We start from the raw sequence: 17,682 nt of genomic DNA, 5'->3' as shown, positions 1-17,682 counted from the left end.
CTAAGAAGCTTGGCCTTTCCACCTGGCCTGAAAATGTTTTGATTCTATGGATTTTATAGTGGTTTTCTTTTTAGCTCATCTGAAATTCATCAATATTTTCTTTTGCAAACTATATCATATATACAGCCATTATAAGTCTTAATCTGGCACATAGAAAAAAAAAAAGACTTATGAGAAAATAGAAAGAAAAAACTAAAAAAGAAGCCATGATTTCAGTCCTTTCTATGCTTTCTGTCTGTCCTTCATGATTTCCAATTTGCTGTATTTTTTTTTTTTTTTTTTGTATGCTAAGGCAGGTTTCTTTCTTTTTTTTTTTAAGGCAGGTAGGTAGGGAAACCCTGGTGGCCTAGTGGTTAAGTGCTACAGCTGCTAACCAAAAGGTTAGCAATTTGAATCCACCAGGCACTGCTTCGAAACTCTGTAGGGCAGTTCTACTCTGTCCTATAGGGTCGCTGTAAGTCAGAATCAACTCAGTGGCAATGGGTTGTTTTTTTTTTTTTTTTTTTGGAAGGCAAGTAGAGTTTATACAGACTACCTAATAAGTGAAAACCATTACCTGCGAAGAGATACATTTTGATTTAGTGCTTCCTTTAATGTAAGCTTCTGAAATGGATGCACTCATTCTCTCAAGTTCTTAATTGTATTTTGTTTCTCATTTACTTGAGAAGAATATATAGGCAGGCACCCAATGAATGTGTGGAGGAGATTAACACAGGGAGAAGAGAAAGATGTTAACATCTATAAAATGCCCATTTAATCTTCACAGCAGCTCTGCGTTATCATTATCCCTGCCTTAGACATCTAGTGCTGCTGTCACAGAAACGTCACAAGTGGGTGGCTTTAAGCAGCAGAAATTTATTTTCTCACAGTTCAGAAGGCTAGAAGTGTTAGTTCAGCGCACCAGCTCTAGGGGAAGGCTCCCTCTGTCGGCTTTGAGGGAAGATACTTGTCCTTTTCAGCTTCTGTATCCCCGGCTTTCCTTGTTTCCTTGGAGATTTTTATGTGGTATCTATCTCCGTTGGGATCTATGTCCCCCAGTTTTGTACTTGCTCTGATGTTGAATCTGCTCTTTATATAACTCAGAAGGGATTAGGTTTTAGGATACACCCCACAGTGATATGGCTTCATTAACATAACAAATCAAAACCTGTTTCCACGAATTCCAACACATATTTTGAGGGGACACAATTCAATCCATAACAATCCCGCTTTTCAAGGATGAGGAGACAAAGCCTTCAGGAGGTGACTTCACTAGTCGGGCAGCTAATACATAGCTTATGTTGTTGTGTGCCATTGAGCTGATTCCGACTCTCGTAACTGGTGGGTTGGAACTGCGACTTTTTGGTTAGCAGCCGAGCTCTTAACTACTGTGCAAGCAGGGCTCCTTGGAAACCCTGTGAAGCAGTTTTACTCTGTCCTATAGGGTCACTATGAGTGGGCATTGACTGGACAGCAATGGGTTTGGTTTTATGGAATCCTCACAGAAGCAGATCCCTGGGTCTTCTCTCCCACGGAGCTGCTGGTAGGTTCAAACAGCAGACCTATCAGTTAGCAGCCAAGTATTTAACTACTGTGCCACTAAAGCCCCTCACATAACTAATATGTATACGGATTTGAAACCAGATCAGCCATGGAAATTTCTAGTGAGATTTCATTGTATTGGCATCTTTCACTCTGAGACCGATGGAAATAAGTTTTAAGAATCTTGAGTTCCCCCAGGAGAATGTTTAATTTGGGGGCTTTCCATTTCATGATAATCTTCAAAAAATTATGAAAGCGTCTTTGAGATCATCTGGATGACCAGTTAATGTCACTGCTTGTGTCTGCACTTACGTCTATAATCACATGATGCCAAGGACTCCTGTTGTCATTGTCTGGGGCTAATGAGGGAAGAAAGAGATAAGCTTAATAAGCAATGATGCTTTTAAGCCGAGCCAAAGCTCATTAGCCTGGCAAGCTACACTCACATGAAGGTTTCATAGTAATTGAAATAGAGAAAAGTGGTGAAAGGTTTAGGATGCCACATGGTACAAAGAATCCAGCCCATGGGTCTCAAACGTTCAGCATTATGGCTGTGAGCATATTCACATCGCAAGCAGCAATTTAGATTTGGCAAATGGCATCATTTATAATATTAAATTAATGCTTTTAATTCTGAATGTGTTGACTATTCAGGTTGGCTTTCATGCAATTTTAAAGTATGGTTTAATAGTTGCATTAGAGCTGTAAACAGAGGTACTTACGCTTCATTATGTTTTTACATATTTAAGACTCTTTAATAAAAATAACCAAATCTAGACTAGGGAGGCTATTATGTGTATTTATGTATATGGGTTTTTTTGGTGGTATAATAAATAATGATATATTAATTATACGATGTATAATGATAGATATATAGTGTGTGTGTGTATATATATATATATATATACACACATACATGCATATAACCAGTTGCCACTGAGTCAATTCTGACTCATAGTGACCCTACAGGACAATAGGACAGAGTAGAATTGCCTCATAGGATTTCCAAGGAGCAGCCAGTGGATTCAAACTGCCAAAATTTTGGTTAGCAGCTGAGCTCTTAAACACTGCATCACCAGGGCTTCATATATATATATATATACAAATATATACACACACACACACACATATACATATATACTACATACCTATATCTACAGACGTAGATATACATACATATAGATATATATAAACAAACAAAAAACCCAAACCCATTGCTGTCAGTCGATTCCAACTCATGGCGACCCTATAAGACAAGGTAGAACTGCCACACAGGGTTTTCAAGGAGTGGCTGATGGATTCAAAGTGCAGACCTTTTGGTTAGCAACCAAGCTCCCCGTAGATATAGATTTATACATATATATATTGTTTTCCTCCTTAAAGGGTTCTATATCAAAGTATCTTCGAGTATGTTAATCTCAGAAAAATTGACTCTTTGAGCCTCATTCTTTATTGAGGGCTCGTTCATCCCTGGCCCCTACTCACTAGATGGCCAGTAGCACTCACCTCACCTCAGGCGTGACAATGAAATGGATCTCCTGATAATGCCAAGTGTGTCTTGGGGGGCAACATTGCCCCCATTTCAGAATAACTGCTGTATACATTACTCACATATAGGAAACATGCCTTATTCCATACTGTGTATGGGGTCGTGATTGAGAAAAAGAAAAAAAATCAAATTCCTCTTCTCACACCAAGCTGTAAGGATCAAATGAATTCTTTTCCACTTTTGTTCTGAAACCAGCATGCAGCCCTCCTTGTTCTGTCCCTAACCACCCAGAGCTACGTCAGACTCCACAAGTTATGGTCAGAGTCGTCCAAACTGCAAAGTCTGCCCAAGACCACAGATGCCAACCACAAGCTTGGGAGTCCCCATGTCACCCTCATTTTTGACTTGCTGGCTACAAATTAGGGGTTTTCACACTTCCCCTTCAGGATGCCAGCCATAAGCTCGGGAGTCTCCAGGGTCCCCCTCACTTCTGGCCTGCTGACTACAAATTTTGAGGTTCTTTCTATCCCTCAGGGTACCAGCCATAATCTTAGGGTTTCTACCCCCTCACATCTTACTGGCTCCCGCTACTCCCTTGGGTTTGATAATTCACTAGAATGACTCTCAGATTTTAGGAGAACACTATACTTACGAGTATAATTTTATTATACCGAAAAGTTCACAAATGAAAAGACACATAAGGCAAGATCTGGAAGAGTTCCCAACATGGGCCTTCCGTGTCCCAAAAAAGGATGGGCTTACTCCCATATGTATCAGAGTCTTTTACCAACCAGGAAGCCCATGGAGCTTTGGTGTCCAGAGCCTTTATTGAGGCCTCATTGTGTAGGCATGATTGATTGAATCAGCCCACCTCCTCTGAGATCAGCCGATATCATAAGATGGTCTTTCCGTCCTGGCCAGTGCCTACCTGAGACACTTCATTAGTGTAAACTCTCAGGTGTAGCCTATAGATAACAAAGACATCTCATATCCAAGTGTTTAGAGTAATCTCTGTAGAATCAAGGACAAAAAACCAAATTAGGTAAATTTATATAAACATCACAGGTTGGAAACTCACAAAAGCATCAACTGCCTTCTTGTTCACTAATGAGTAAATGATCCTGAGAATCCATATGTATGCTGTATTATGAGGAGGGCATTGATAATAGTTCAGCTGTAAACTTCTTTCCTTAAATGCAGAAGGCCCAGATTTATTCCAGGCAGTGCATATGAATCACAGCTTCCAGTGGAAGCTTATATGCTGCTATGATGCTGAACAGGTTTCCGCAGAGCTTCCAGACTAAGGGGGACTAGAAAGAAGGGTCTGGTGGTCTACTTCCAAAAATCAACCAATGGAAACCCTATGGATTATAATAGCCCAATCCACAATCTATCACGTGGGTGATACAGGAGTGGGCAGTGTTCCTTTCCCTTGCTCACGGTCACTGTGAGATGGGGGCTGATTTGATGGCAGCTAACAACAGTATCACATCAGGAAAAAATCTGGCAATGGTGCGGGGGGCATGGAAATGGTGGAGGATAGTTGTCTACATTTAAAATGAAGATACCTGGCTTTCCTTTATGCACCGTTGTATAGATACCTGGGACTCAGTATGTGAGTCTCCATCTTCATTTTCTGTGTAATCAGTTGGGGAGAAATGTTACCTAGAGCCTTTAGTGGAGACCAGGAAATGGTAGTGTACAAATAAACAAAAGAATAGACACTGTTCGAGATGTTGTTGAGTACGAGAATCAAGGTGTGTTAGTGGAGGCAGATGCTGACTTTCGTATTTTTTGTCCATTCTGACTTGAGGGCATGCAGCTTGAATGCAAGTCAAAGAATGTATACTGTGCATACTATCTTAAGTTTCTTTTGTAAAGTGAACTACTTATGATGAATGAAATTGTTTTGGGAGGTATTTCATGTGTGTGTTTGTGTGTATTTTAACTCTCAAGACTAATAGCTGGTTTCTTTTAGTTTTGCTTTTGTTTTAACTTATATTTTCAAATAATTTCAGACTTTAAAAAAGTTGCAAAAATATCTCCTCTGAAGAGTTATTGTTTTTCCCTTCAAAATTAATAAATACGTTTTGGAGAGGTTTATTGAAATTGTGCAAATTCCTTAGTTCTCATCAAACTTTCCCCAACTGGTTTTGTCATCATCTGCTCATCCTTGCCGGAATAAATTATGACTGTCTTGATAGCCAAGCAGTTATTTTCTGATTCCAACATTTCTTCTACATTTATTAGTTTGCGTTCTATTTCAAGGAATAGCTTTCTCTTCTCCCTCATTTATTTGTATCACTATGGATTCTTTTTTTATTTTCTGGGATATGATATTTTGATGCTCAAATGTTTTAAATAGATCTCTCTAACAAGATAAGGATTAATGATTAGTATTAACTACTTACTCTTCTCTCCCTCTTGGCCAAGTGCTCAACTACTAGACTAAAGAAAGGTTGGCAACTCAAACCCACCCAGCGGCAGCTCAGAAGAGAGGCCTGGTGGTCTGCTTCTGAAACATCATAGCCTTGAAACCCCTATGGAGCACAGTTCTACTCTGACATATGGGGTAACCATGAGTCAGAATAGATTTGATGGCAACTAACAATGCCAACAACAGTGTAGCATATTAGTTAATTTGGCAGTCCTTCGGTGGCACAAATGGTTAACTTGCTCAGCTGCAATTGGTTTGCGTGTTTTGGTTTGGTTTCTCAGGTATCAGGGTAATCTGGCAGAAGCTGTGGTTGCTTCCAGGGTTGAGTGCCAGTTGTGCTTCACTGGCTCACTGGAGTGGAGCTGAAGGAGCAGAGATCACTCTCCTCTTGGATGCTGGGAACATTTTATTGTCTTTAACTAGGCTGACAATTCCAAAGAAAGGTGGTCCAATGGAATACAGAAATTATCAAACAATATCGTTAATATCACATGCAAATAAAATTATGCTGAAGATCATTCAAAGGTGGCTGCAGCGGTACACCAACAGGGAACTGCCAGAAATTCAATCCAGATTCAGAAGAGAACATGGAACAAGGGATATCATTGCTGATGTCAGATGGATCTTGGCTGAATACAGAGAATACCAGAAAAATGTTTACCTGTATTTTATTGACTATGCAAAGACATTTGACTCGTGCATCATAACAAATTATGGAAAACATTGCTAAGAATGGGAATTCCAGAACGCTTAATTGTGCTCATGCGGAAGCTGTACATAGATCAAGAGGCAGCCTTTGGAACAGAACAAGAGAATAATGCACGGTTTAAAATCAGAAAAGGTGTTTGTCAGGGTGGTATCCTTTCACCATATTTTTTCAATCTGTGTGCTGAGCAGTTAATCCAAGAAGCTGAACTATATGAAGAACAGGGCATCAGGACTGGAGGAAGACAAATTAACAATCTGCGATATGCAGGTGACACAGCCTTGATTGTTGAAAGTGACGAGAACTTGAAGCACTTGCTGATGAAGATCAAAGGCTACAGCCTTCAGTATGGATTACACCCTAACATAAAGAAAACAAAAATCCTCACAACTGGACCAATAAACAAGATCATGATAAATGGAGAAAATACTGAAGTTGTCAAGGATTTAATTTACTTGGATCCACAATCAACAGTCATGGAAGCAGCAGTCAAGAAATCAAATGACACATTGCATTGGGCAAATCTGCTGCAAAAGACCTCTTCAAAGTATTAAAAAAAGATGTCATCTTGAAGACTAAGGTGCGCCTGACCCAAGCTATGGTGTTTTCAATCACCTTATGTGCATGCAAAAGCTGGACAAAGAATAAGGAAGATTGAAGAATTGATGCCTTTGAATTACGGTGTTGGTGAAGAATATTGAATATGCCATGGACTGCCAGAAGAATGAACAAATTTGTCTTGGAAGAAGTACAGCCAGAATGCTCTTTAGAAGTGAGGATGGCAAGACTTTGTCTTACTTACTTTGGACATGTTATTTGGAGGGACCAATCCCTGGAGAAGGACATTATGCTTGGTAAAGTAGAGGGTGAGTAAAAAAAGAGCAAGACCCTCAATGAGATGGATTGACACAGTGGCTGCAGCCATGGGCTCAAACACAGCAACAATTGTGAAGATGGCACAGGACCTGACAATGTTTCAGTCGTTCTGTTGTACGTAGGGTTGCCGTGAGTTAGAACTGACTCAATGGCACCTAACAACACCACATGTTGGGAAAGCCAATGACACTGAAGCTGAGGGGCGAAAAGGCTTTTAATGAGTTTCAGCATTTTAATGTACCACGGGTTCCCAATAGTATGAATTTAAGAAGCTTAGCACTTCGGTATCTTCTGAATAATGGCATTTATCTTATACTCTAAATACTCCCAGAGAAATCTGAATAACATTGCCGTTTCTTTGCTGTAATGGCTTTCGTGGGCTAATTGACTTGAACGGTGGAATTGTTCCTTAAGAAAAAAAGAGCCACACAGTTTTGATTAATGAGCCCAGTAATAAATCATTAATCTTTTTAGCTCATAAATGATAGGAATAGTGTTCTGTTCCCCCCTCTCTGATATATTTCTAGATTCTTTTGCTGATACAATGGTGATATTTTAAGGACGTCATCATCAATTTAATATGCCCACCTCCACACAATTAAATACACTATGTAGTAAGTTTACACCCATGAGGAAAGTAATGGGGCAAATTAGAAACAGAAATATTTATTCTTTTATGAAAATGACTTATGCTTAGTAGCTACACTTTTGCAATGTCCTAAACATCCTAGTAATAATTATGAAAATACCTATGTACTGGGCACTTAAGTAAATTTTTGGTTTATTAAATCTTTGCATTCTCACAGCAGCCCTCTGAGGTTATTAGTCTTATTACCTCCATTTGGAAGTCAGAAAATTCACTGAAAAATGTTAAGAACAAGATAATGTCACTATCTGTTCATGGATCATTCCTACCCAAAGTTTCCTGGGGTTTATGAACAAAATCACTTTTTGTTGAATTGGAAATCTATAAATACAGGCAGTCCCTGACTTACGACAGGGTTCCATTCCAATCACCCTGTTGTAAGTCATTTCTGACTTAAAGACAAGTATCTCATTTTTTGTTTGTGTTTAATTGTTATTGCCTTTTATTACCAGTATTTTAATAAATTCAATCTTAATTTGTGTTTAGGGGTTGAAAACATTACATATAAACTTATAGCTATATTTTAATACATAAAAAAAAATAATACATACATACATAAAAAATACACAAATCATAAAAATTTATCCGACGATGAAGAAGAGCTGGGTGATACTGGCATTTTCTCAGGTGTGGTGATAACTCCACTTGTGGAAGATTCTGGATCATCTGGATTATCCCTGGGAATGGGGATGGTGTTTCTAGACAGAAAAGAAGTGAGAGTTGTCTATATGGTCCTTTTCTTTTTTTCTTCATGTGATTCGCAGTAACATCTCACTGTTTTGTTCAGCTCATCCTTGAGAATTTTGGGCAGCTTCAGCACAGTCGCTCATGCTTCTCCAGTTATACGTATGTTATGTAAGCCAAACCTGCATTTGAGGTGATGAAACCAGCCCTTGCTGGCATTAAAATACTTGCAGTAGTCTTCTCTTTGCTGTCCGTTCAGGTTTTCAAAAAGGCTGCAAGCTTTTGTTTGAATTGTCAGTAAACTCATAGGAATCCTCTTCTGGATTTGGTCCTTCTATGCAAACCATCAATAGCTTCTCCATCTCAGGGATTGACCCTTGCCTCTTCTTTGTTAAATTTGTCAATTTTATACCAATCGCTTCCTTAAAAGCCTCCAAAATCCTATTCTGATTATCAAAACATGCTATTTGACCAACTCTCTTTCCATTATCATAGGCTTTAATGATCTTCACCTTTATATCCATGTCTAGAGCCTTCCTCACCTTTTCTGGATTAGAACTTTCAGTGGCATGACTTCTTTTGCTGCACGTACTGCTGGAGGTATAAGCAGTGCAGGTGCTACAGTGTGAGCAACTTAAACAGCTCAGCTTCAAAGTAACACCTGTGCTTCTTATGGTACGAAATGCTGGGTGCTAACTAAAAGGTCAGCAGTTTGAATTTACCAGCTGCCCTTTAGAAACCCTATGGGGCAGTTCTACTCTGTCCTATAGGGTCGCTGTGAGTCAGAATCAACTTGATGGCAACGGGTTTTTGGATTTTGGATAGACCTGGTCTACAGTGAAGTTGGCGTCAGTGTCATCACAATGAAGTTGGAGTCCTAACGGTTGCTGGTCATGTGTGCAGTTCAGTTGTCCCACGTCCCTAGAGTTGAACGTTGCCCAGCTTTCCATCTGTTATGACTCCTGACACTGACACTGACTTCACTGTAGACCAGGCCATAGCCTGCTATACAGCAATGTTTTGAACAGTAAATCACAAAATTGAAAACTGAACATCTTCAAGTAAACACCTGAGAATGGTAGCATCAGCAAATGACAGTCTGCAATGCTGTACGTAGTGCGTATTGCTAACGATAAGATGTACAAAAACAAAAATGAAGTGTTGTAAGTCAGGTTCCTTGGACCTTGAATATGTCATAAGTCAGGGGCTACCTATAGTTAAACAGACAGCCCAAACTAGAATTCATGGTTTTTTTTAAGACTTAACATATCCCATAGGTTTTTATATTTCAAGCATTAATTTTCATGTTCTTCACGTAACTGAAACACCATTTGGAAATAGTCTAGCTCTTCTGATCACCAGCTTAAGGAACTTAGAAGTTCAAGTTGCGGTATTGTGTGACTGTAGGTGGTGAATATCTATATTCTTGACTGCCTTAATGTGTTAGGTAACAACAAGTAGCACTTTATTATTGAAATTTAGTGGTAAACTATCCACTAGACTCTATAAGACAGGCAAGGAGCGTGGTCCATCACGTTGGTGTCCAGTGCCCTCAGAATTTAACTCAATAGCTGGCTTACACTAGAAGATTAAAGAAATGTTGAATGGTCAAAAATAAGTGGATGATCCATTTAATAAAGTATCCTGAGTCAAGATCTTTAAATCAGTAAGTGACTTTGGCTTGGATTAATTTTGTAACCATAACCGTTAGCCTACAAAGCTACAGGTCTCCTGTCTATAGAAAATCCATGAATGACAGGAAAACTGAAAGGATATGTCCATTCCTCTTTCAATGACCTTCTAGGCAACCAAACACCAAACCAGTTGCCATCAAGTTGATTCTGACTCATGGCAACACCATTCAAGGCAGAATAGAACTGTACTCCCCCTAGCGTTTTCAGTGGCTAGTTTTTAGGAAGTAGATTGGAGTCCCTGGGGGGCATACATGGTTAAGTGCTGGACCACTCCCTGAAAGACTGGTGGTTTGAACCCTCCAAGAGGTACCTCAGAAGACAGGCCTAGGCAACCTGCTTCTGAAAGGCCATAGCCATAAAAACCCGATGGAACAGTTCTGCTCTGCACACATGAGGCTGCCGTGAGTCGGAATCAGCAACTAACAACACAAATCGCCGGGCCTTTCTTTTGAGACACCTCTGAGTGGATTTGGACCACCAACCTTTCGCTTAACAGCCAAGTGTTTAACTGTTTGTACTGCCCACTCCACAGTCCCAGTGAAATCATCTAACTCTGTTGAGCTATATGAAGAATAGGATTTATTTCTTTCCCACTAACGAGTTTTAAGGAAATTACTCTTAATACATGTGATGGAAGCTGCTCTTATAAAAGGCAAAGTAGTTTCTTTCATTTGAATACCTTCAACCCCTTTATTGCACCTTGCTTTTGCTGCTTCTCTCAATCAAACCAAAAAACCAAGCGAGCCTGTTGCTCTCAAGTCAATTCTGACTCATGGCAACCTTATAGGACGGAGTAGAACTGCCCCATAGGGTTTCCAAGGAGTGGCTGGTGGATTCGAACTGCCTGTCCTTTTGGTTGGTAGCCGAACTCTTAAACACCGTGCCACCCGGGTTCCCTTGCTTTTTCTCTACGAAGGTCAGAATGTTAACTGGCAGCTTAAAAAATGGAAGCAAGATATGAACACCTGTTTAACCTCCTGCCCCCACCTCACCCTGCATTGATAAACCTGTCTTCATTGAGTAAGAAGCTCAGACACACACAGGCACACCCCAACACCACATACACATTTTCCCCAAGCTATTGTTATTGTTAGGGATCCCAGGCTAGCAAATGTTTTGCAGTCTGTTCAGACTTTTTGGAAAAGCTAGGATTAAGCAAATCTAGAATATGCCCCCTTCACTGAAGCTAACGGAATTTTAGTGGGTATCTAATTTTTTTTTTTTTTTTAAGTGCCAGTGTACAGCCAACTGCCTCCTCTATAGCATGTGAAATGTGGATAGCTTGACAGAGCCGGTTTCCTGTGAAATCAACTTTGGACAATTTTGGGATAAAAGTAGATTCAAGCGAAACAGTTACCACACCAACAACATTTTGTATACAACACAGTGGCTTTTCACTCTCTGAAATATTAAACATATTTAAACTTTTATTCTTATGTAATAGAAGTTAAAAGGATCCCTGGTGGTGCAGTGGTTAAGAGCTCAGCTGTTAATCAAAAGGTTGGCAGTTCGAATCCACCACCCACTCCTTGGAAACCCTATGGGGCAGTTCTACTCTGTCCTATAGGGTTGCTATGAGTTGGAATCAGCTAGACAGCAATGAGTTTGGTTCTGGTTTACAGTAAACATGACTATAGTCACACCATTTCCATAATTCCGTAGTTGTTCAAAGGAAGATCATGACCATTATGAATAAATCAGGTGACACCTTTCTGTCTCAGAGGTCACAGCATGCAGCCACCTGTAAAATAGAGAAGAAAAGAGCCCCTTCAGGGTGGTGATTTAGACTTCAAGAAAATGTGGTGTGATGTCTTTACAATATTGAGTAGTTCTCTATGGTTTTGTTTCCTGTTCTCATTTTTGGCCGCCAGGACCCTGAGTGCAAAACCATACACATCTGTGATATTGTAACCTATTACAATAAAACTATAGAGAGATCTCAATATTGTAAAATGTTAATTTAGCATTTTCTCACAGGAGAAACCATCACATCAGGGCTGATAACTGGTGATACTGAGCCCGAGTTCATGAGGTGCATGTGGAGGGAGAAGTCAAGGAAAGCCAGGAATCCAATTTGGCCACCTGTTCCAGGACCACAGGTAATTCACATTCAGTCATAAAGACTCAAGAGGTGTATGTAATCGTTCACTGCACATCTCGACTTGAGGCTGCTCAGATCAATCTGGAAAGAAAAGCTGGCCCCAGCCTTGAAGACTAGCACAATGACTGGTGGCCAGGTGGTCAGGAACTCTGAGTGTTGTTTCACGTTCAGCCCTCTTTGAAGTTTTTTTTTTTTTTTTTAACCAGAATTAAACTCGCCAGTTGAACTTGAGGACGTGAGCGCCAATTGCCAATGTGGGGCTTAAATTAAATCTATAATAATCAGATCGTTCCTTTTTAAAATGTTTTTTCCTTAGGGAAATTGTTCTTATTGGTGCCTTGCAAGGAACAATTGGTATCATCTTCCTCTAACTCCATCAGCACACACAACTTGTCGTTATTGTTGGGTGCCTTAGAGCCGATTTTCAACTCACAGCAACCCAATGTGACAGAGTAGAGCTGCCCCTGTAGGGTTTTCTAGGCTGTAATCTTTAGTAGATTGCCAAGTCTTTTTTCCTGCGGAGCTGCTGGGTGTGTTCGAACTGCCAACATTTTGGTTAGCAGCTGAGTGCTTAACAATTGCGCCACCAGGCTGCTTCTTCACACAGAACTAGGGGAAGAGAAATCACCAGCTCTCTTTTCATGCAGAGCCCCTTTTACCACTGAGCAAAGATGACAAATGTCACCTATATAGGGCACCATTTAGGGTTGAAAGCTGACTCCTTGGCAGTCCTTCCTTACTTTTCCCTTTTGTTTTGAACCTTGCAGGTATGCTTCTGGAGCTCCTTTCTTGAAGTTGCTCTTCTTGTTGGTTACCATTGAGTTGCACCTGACTCATGCGGACCCCATATGGGGTCAGACCATTGTGCTCTCTAGGGTTTTCATTGACTGATTCTTCAGAAATAGATTGCGAGGTCTTTCTTTCTAGTCTGTCTTAGTCTGGAAGCTCCACTGAAACCTGTTCAGCTTCATATCAACACACAGATCTCCACTAACAAATGGGTGGTGGCTGCATTTGAGAAGCTTTGGCAAGGAATTGAATAGCAGCCTCCTCCATGGAAGGTTCCCATTCTCCATGTGAATTCCATCACTGAACCACAAGGCTGTGCATATCTCTTGACCTGGTCAAAGGCAGTAGCCTTTGTGACCAGGGAATGCTGAAGCCATATTGTGATGGTCAGAGCTGCCAGAGAACTTATTTTTTTCATAACAGTACAAATTTGAAAAAATCCACATATGTAGGATACTGAAGCAAATATGACCAAAACAGTAGGCTTCGTCTGAGTCTCAATCAGAGGTTCTCTACTTCTTATAGCCAGGCACCAAACATGCTGATAAAATCACCAGAAAAGGGAGAATATCTCTGTAAAAATCAATGTTAAACTCATTCAGAAATAACCTGATGCCTCTGGGGCAGCTTGTTAACGTGGGAGGCGCTGATTCTCTGCTTCCGTTTTCAGGGTGAGAGAAAGCATTTCTTTTTTTTATTATTATTACTCATTTTTAAATTGCTGCAGCATTTAAAATAGGCTCTTCCATTAGAAAACAGTTGCTCCTTTGTCTCCCATTGCTTTTCCTTTCTGCAGGTGAGATACAGTGAATAGCAATATTTATAAGTAATCTCCAGAGTCAGTGGAGTGTAGGAGAGAGAGGACTGGATCAAGTGTCAAAAAGTAGCATTTATGATGTCAGTGAATTCACTTACCAGCCAGGTGACCTTGGTAAACTTCTTAAGATATCAGAACCCGTTTTCTTTTCGATACAATGGGAATAATAAATCTCGCCGTCTCTACCTCGTAGGGTTGTTATAAAAGACCAGATGAAATAAAATAACCTTGAAGCACTTTGGATACTATAAAACACAGCTCTTTATAAATTAATAATAATTGTCTTCAGTCTATATGAACTTCACTCTCAGTGTGTTTTTAAATAGATATGCTTGCTTTGGAGTTATTTCACCTCTTAAGGGAATTTCTGGATGTTTTGTCACCACTGGTCAGGAGAATTCATTTTGAGACAGCAAAACGACTGTAATCATAAAATCCGTTATACACAATTTTGTGATTAAAAAAAGGACTAGGTAATATATAAAGAAAGAAGAGTCAATAGTCTACTGTGACCCACAGACATTATGTTATGGGAAAAAAAAACAGGAAAGCAGTCCCCTAAAACAGTGCTATGCGAAGTTCCATCCACAAACTGTTTACTTGTCTGTAACAAAATGAGGACAGAAGTTAGTGTAAGCATTGAAAACCTTTTATAATAATTTGACATTAACATGGCATCGAGTCCAAAATGTAATTTTGTGTCTGTTGAATGTAATAATAAAAAGTCGAGATTTACATTTTGCAAATCTTCTTATCTTATTTTCTATTAATTCATTCTTACCATCTTTTACAAGATACTGGTCCATAAACCCGCTGTCGAGTCGATTCTGACTCATAGCGATGCTATAGGACAGAGTAGAACTGCTCCGTAGGGTTTCCAAGGAGTGCCTGGTAGATTTGAACTGCAGACCTTTTGGTTAGCAGCCTTAGCACTTAACCACTACGCCACCAGGGTTTCCACTGGTCCATGGCAGATTGGAAATAAAAAATGGTCCTTACCCCAGGTAACTTGAAAAACACTGCTCTAACATCTCTATTTAATGCCAGTAACTATTTCCTGGATATTTAGGTATGTTTTCCTGAATTATAATTATCATCAGATTGTTGTTAAGCTGCAAAGTAGTGTTCTCCTAACAGCCTTTTTCAGAGTCACGTTCCGATAAAAGTCATAATGCATGCCCGCGAAACACAAACCCAGACGTAACCTTCCCTCTAGCTGTGGGCCACTGTTTTGTCCTCTGTATACGCTCATTTACTTAACCATCTTGAAGTGCTCTGAAGCTCTGGAGTTGTCTTAAATTTCTTAAAAAAGCAAATGGGTGACAGTAAATCTTAATTTGGCAGTTTACACATACCAAGGAACCCAACGAAAGGGAAGCCATTCCAGGGGAAATAAAATTATTTACATATCCTTGAGTGAAATGATAGGCTTCTGCTTCCATTAACCATGGAGGAGACCCTTATCTCTTCTAATTTTTTCCTGAGCTTTTGACAAAACTAAATAATAAATCAAGAAAACCTACAGATGAAAAAATGGAGAAACAGATCAAAATGGGTGATTTGCTTATGGTGACACAGTCAATTAAACGTAATAGTATGTATGAATTGTAGCTGTGTACTTTTATAAACTAGGGTATGCCACAGTGTGTTCATTCCGTAGCTCTGTGTAGGATGCTGATTAGGGCTAGGAGCTCTTTCTCATAGCTTTACATCTGTAGCTAAAGCTAATTGATGGATGGGTAAAAGTGAATAGAACGAGGAATTCAGAGAACGTTTATTTTTGTCAGTACAGACATTCCTTTAAACCACAGCCTGTTATCTTATTAAAGACAGTGTCATGAATTGGAAAGAATACCGGACCAGGTATAAAAGCATGTGCGCTCTATTTCTGGCCTTTTGCTAATTGGTTGGGTGGCCTTGGGCAAGTCGTTCTCCATTGTATAGCTTCCGTATTTTTCTTCTGTTAAATGATCAGATTGGACAAGATGCTTCCTTAGGTCCATTCTGGAGCTAAGTGTTTGTGAATATTTAACTTAAAAAAGGATTTTAAAAAGGGTTTTGGATTGTAGTTATCGCATGAGAAATTTTCCTGAAACATTGGAAGGAAAGAGCTCTTAGGTTCAATGAACCTTTTGAAAGTGACCATCCACTTCCATAAATCTGCTAAGTAAATACAATTAAAAAAGAAAAATATAGATATATATACTATTTTAGGAAACCCTGGTGGTGTAGTGATAAAGTGCTACGGTTGCTAACCAAGAGGTTGGCAGTTTGAATCCACCAGGAGCTCCTTGGAAACTCTATGGGGCAGTTCTACTCTGTCCCATAGGGTCCTTATGAGTCAGAATCGACTCTACAGCAGTGGGTTTATACTATTTTAAGGTTTATTCTATACAGAAGTTATATTCTTTTGTCAAGACAACAAATACATTCAGGAGTAATTCTGTTTTTCCAAGGAGAGAATTACTTAAATAACACGACCTGACAGACATAGTGTTGTGAGGTGACACAGGACCAGGCAGTGTTTCGTTCTGTTGTCATACAGTCACTGTGAGTCAGAACTGACTTAACGGCACCTAACAACAACAGCAACCAGCACCCAACTCTATATTCTCTCTGCAAATACAGATTATGGAGTACCACCCAATGCTACATTGTCACTGTGAGTACAAATTCAGGAGTTGGCCTTGCTGTTTACATTTAGATTTAGAGATGAATATAGTTTACTGGACAATCCCTTGTTTACTAAGCTCTCTGTGATTATTGAACATCATTTGGAGAAACTGCCCTGCCTTCCACACTTAGGGACTTTGGAAATGGATTTGAATCAGGATTCACTAGTACACTGCTGCCCAGGGAAAATGGTAAGATCTGTACGGTACTAGTGGTAATGAGGAAGGTCCCATGTGGTGGTTTAGCCTGACTAAGGGCTGAGGGTTGCAGAATGCTGGGCCATTTGTGACCCACTTATGGGACTGCCATGTGATGTGGTTCATTCATTGGGAAGCTCAGGGTTACGGCAGGCTGTGAGACATGTATCGCTCATGAAACCTGAGTAGATCTACGTGTATAGAACCTGGCAATCACCAACATAAGAAAGTTATTCCTTTCTCAGTTGTCTTGTCCTGATTTCTTCCCAGAAGAAAAACTCAGGGCAGTGCTAGTGTGCTTCTAAGCCCTTTCCTAATTACAGGTCCCTTTTGTAACAAAGAGAAAGTCAACTGCGAGACTCAAAGCCCTCTGCAGAAAAAGGAAAAAAAAACTCAACCATATGTACCTATACTTTAAAACATTGATTTGTTCACTGTTTTTGCAACCATCATCTACTTATGACAAGCAACACTGGCTTTTCAGTAATGGTGGCAACTTAATGTTATCTTTTAAAATGGATTTATTTAAAGAAATCTTATTTAATAAGTCAAAGTACATAGCTGGCAAGGATTTCTAAGATGATATGCAAATAAGTGAAGCATGGCAAACATTGGGCTGGTGGAAAATATACTTAACTAGACAAGACTATTTGTTGCTAAATTGAATTCTAACCCTGTCGGGAATTTTTGGATTATTTTTGGGTAAGGTGATGAATCAACCATGCCTCTGTTTCCTCATTATCCAGCAAGTATGATAATATTTGCCAAGCTACCTTTCACGTGACAACGTGGAGATTAAACTTAAATGATGGATAGTAAAGTACTATGAAAGTTAAAAAAGGTACATGCCTAAGTTTCCTTATTATGTATCTGAAAGTTCACTTTTTTATGTTTTGTCCACTATCCCAGCCAAAAACCAAGACTATAATCATTTAGGAAGGGCGATATTATATCTGTTGTCTCACTAGGGTCATACCATCATGGAATATGTACGTGTGTGTGTGTGAAGAGAGAAACTGGCTTCTGCTTTACTGTTTCTACTTCTATGTTAT

The 17,682-nt window shown here is 39.7% G+C and overlaps 1 protein-coding gene across 9 annotated transcripts in view; it reads left to right on the top strand.

Annotated features, from left to right (window-relative positions):
- Positions 1–17,682, top strand: part of RBMS3 (RNA binding motif single stranded interacting protein 3) — an 817,329-nt gene that overhangs the window by 478,316 nt on the left and 321,331 nt on the right. The gene's annotated exons all lie outside the window — the stretch shown is intronic.

The sequence above is a fragment of the Elephas maximus genome, chromosome 27, assembly GCF_024166365.1.
Source record: "Elephas maximus indicus isolate mEleMax1 chromosome 27, mEleMax1 primary haplotype, whole genome shotgun sequence".
In the NCBI taxonomy this organism is placed as follows: domain Eukaryota; kingdom Metazoa; phylum Chordata; class Mammalia; order Proboscidea; family Elephantidae; genus Elephas; species Elephas maximus.
The sequence above is the reverse complement of the archived record's forward strand: the minus strand, read 5'-3'. Positions and strand labels throughout refer to the sequence as shown.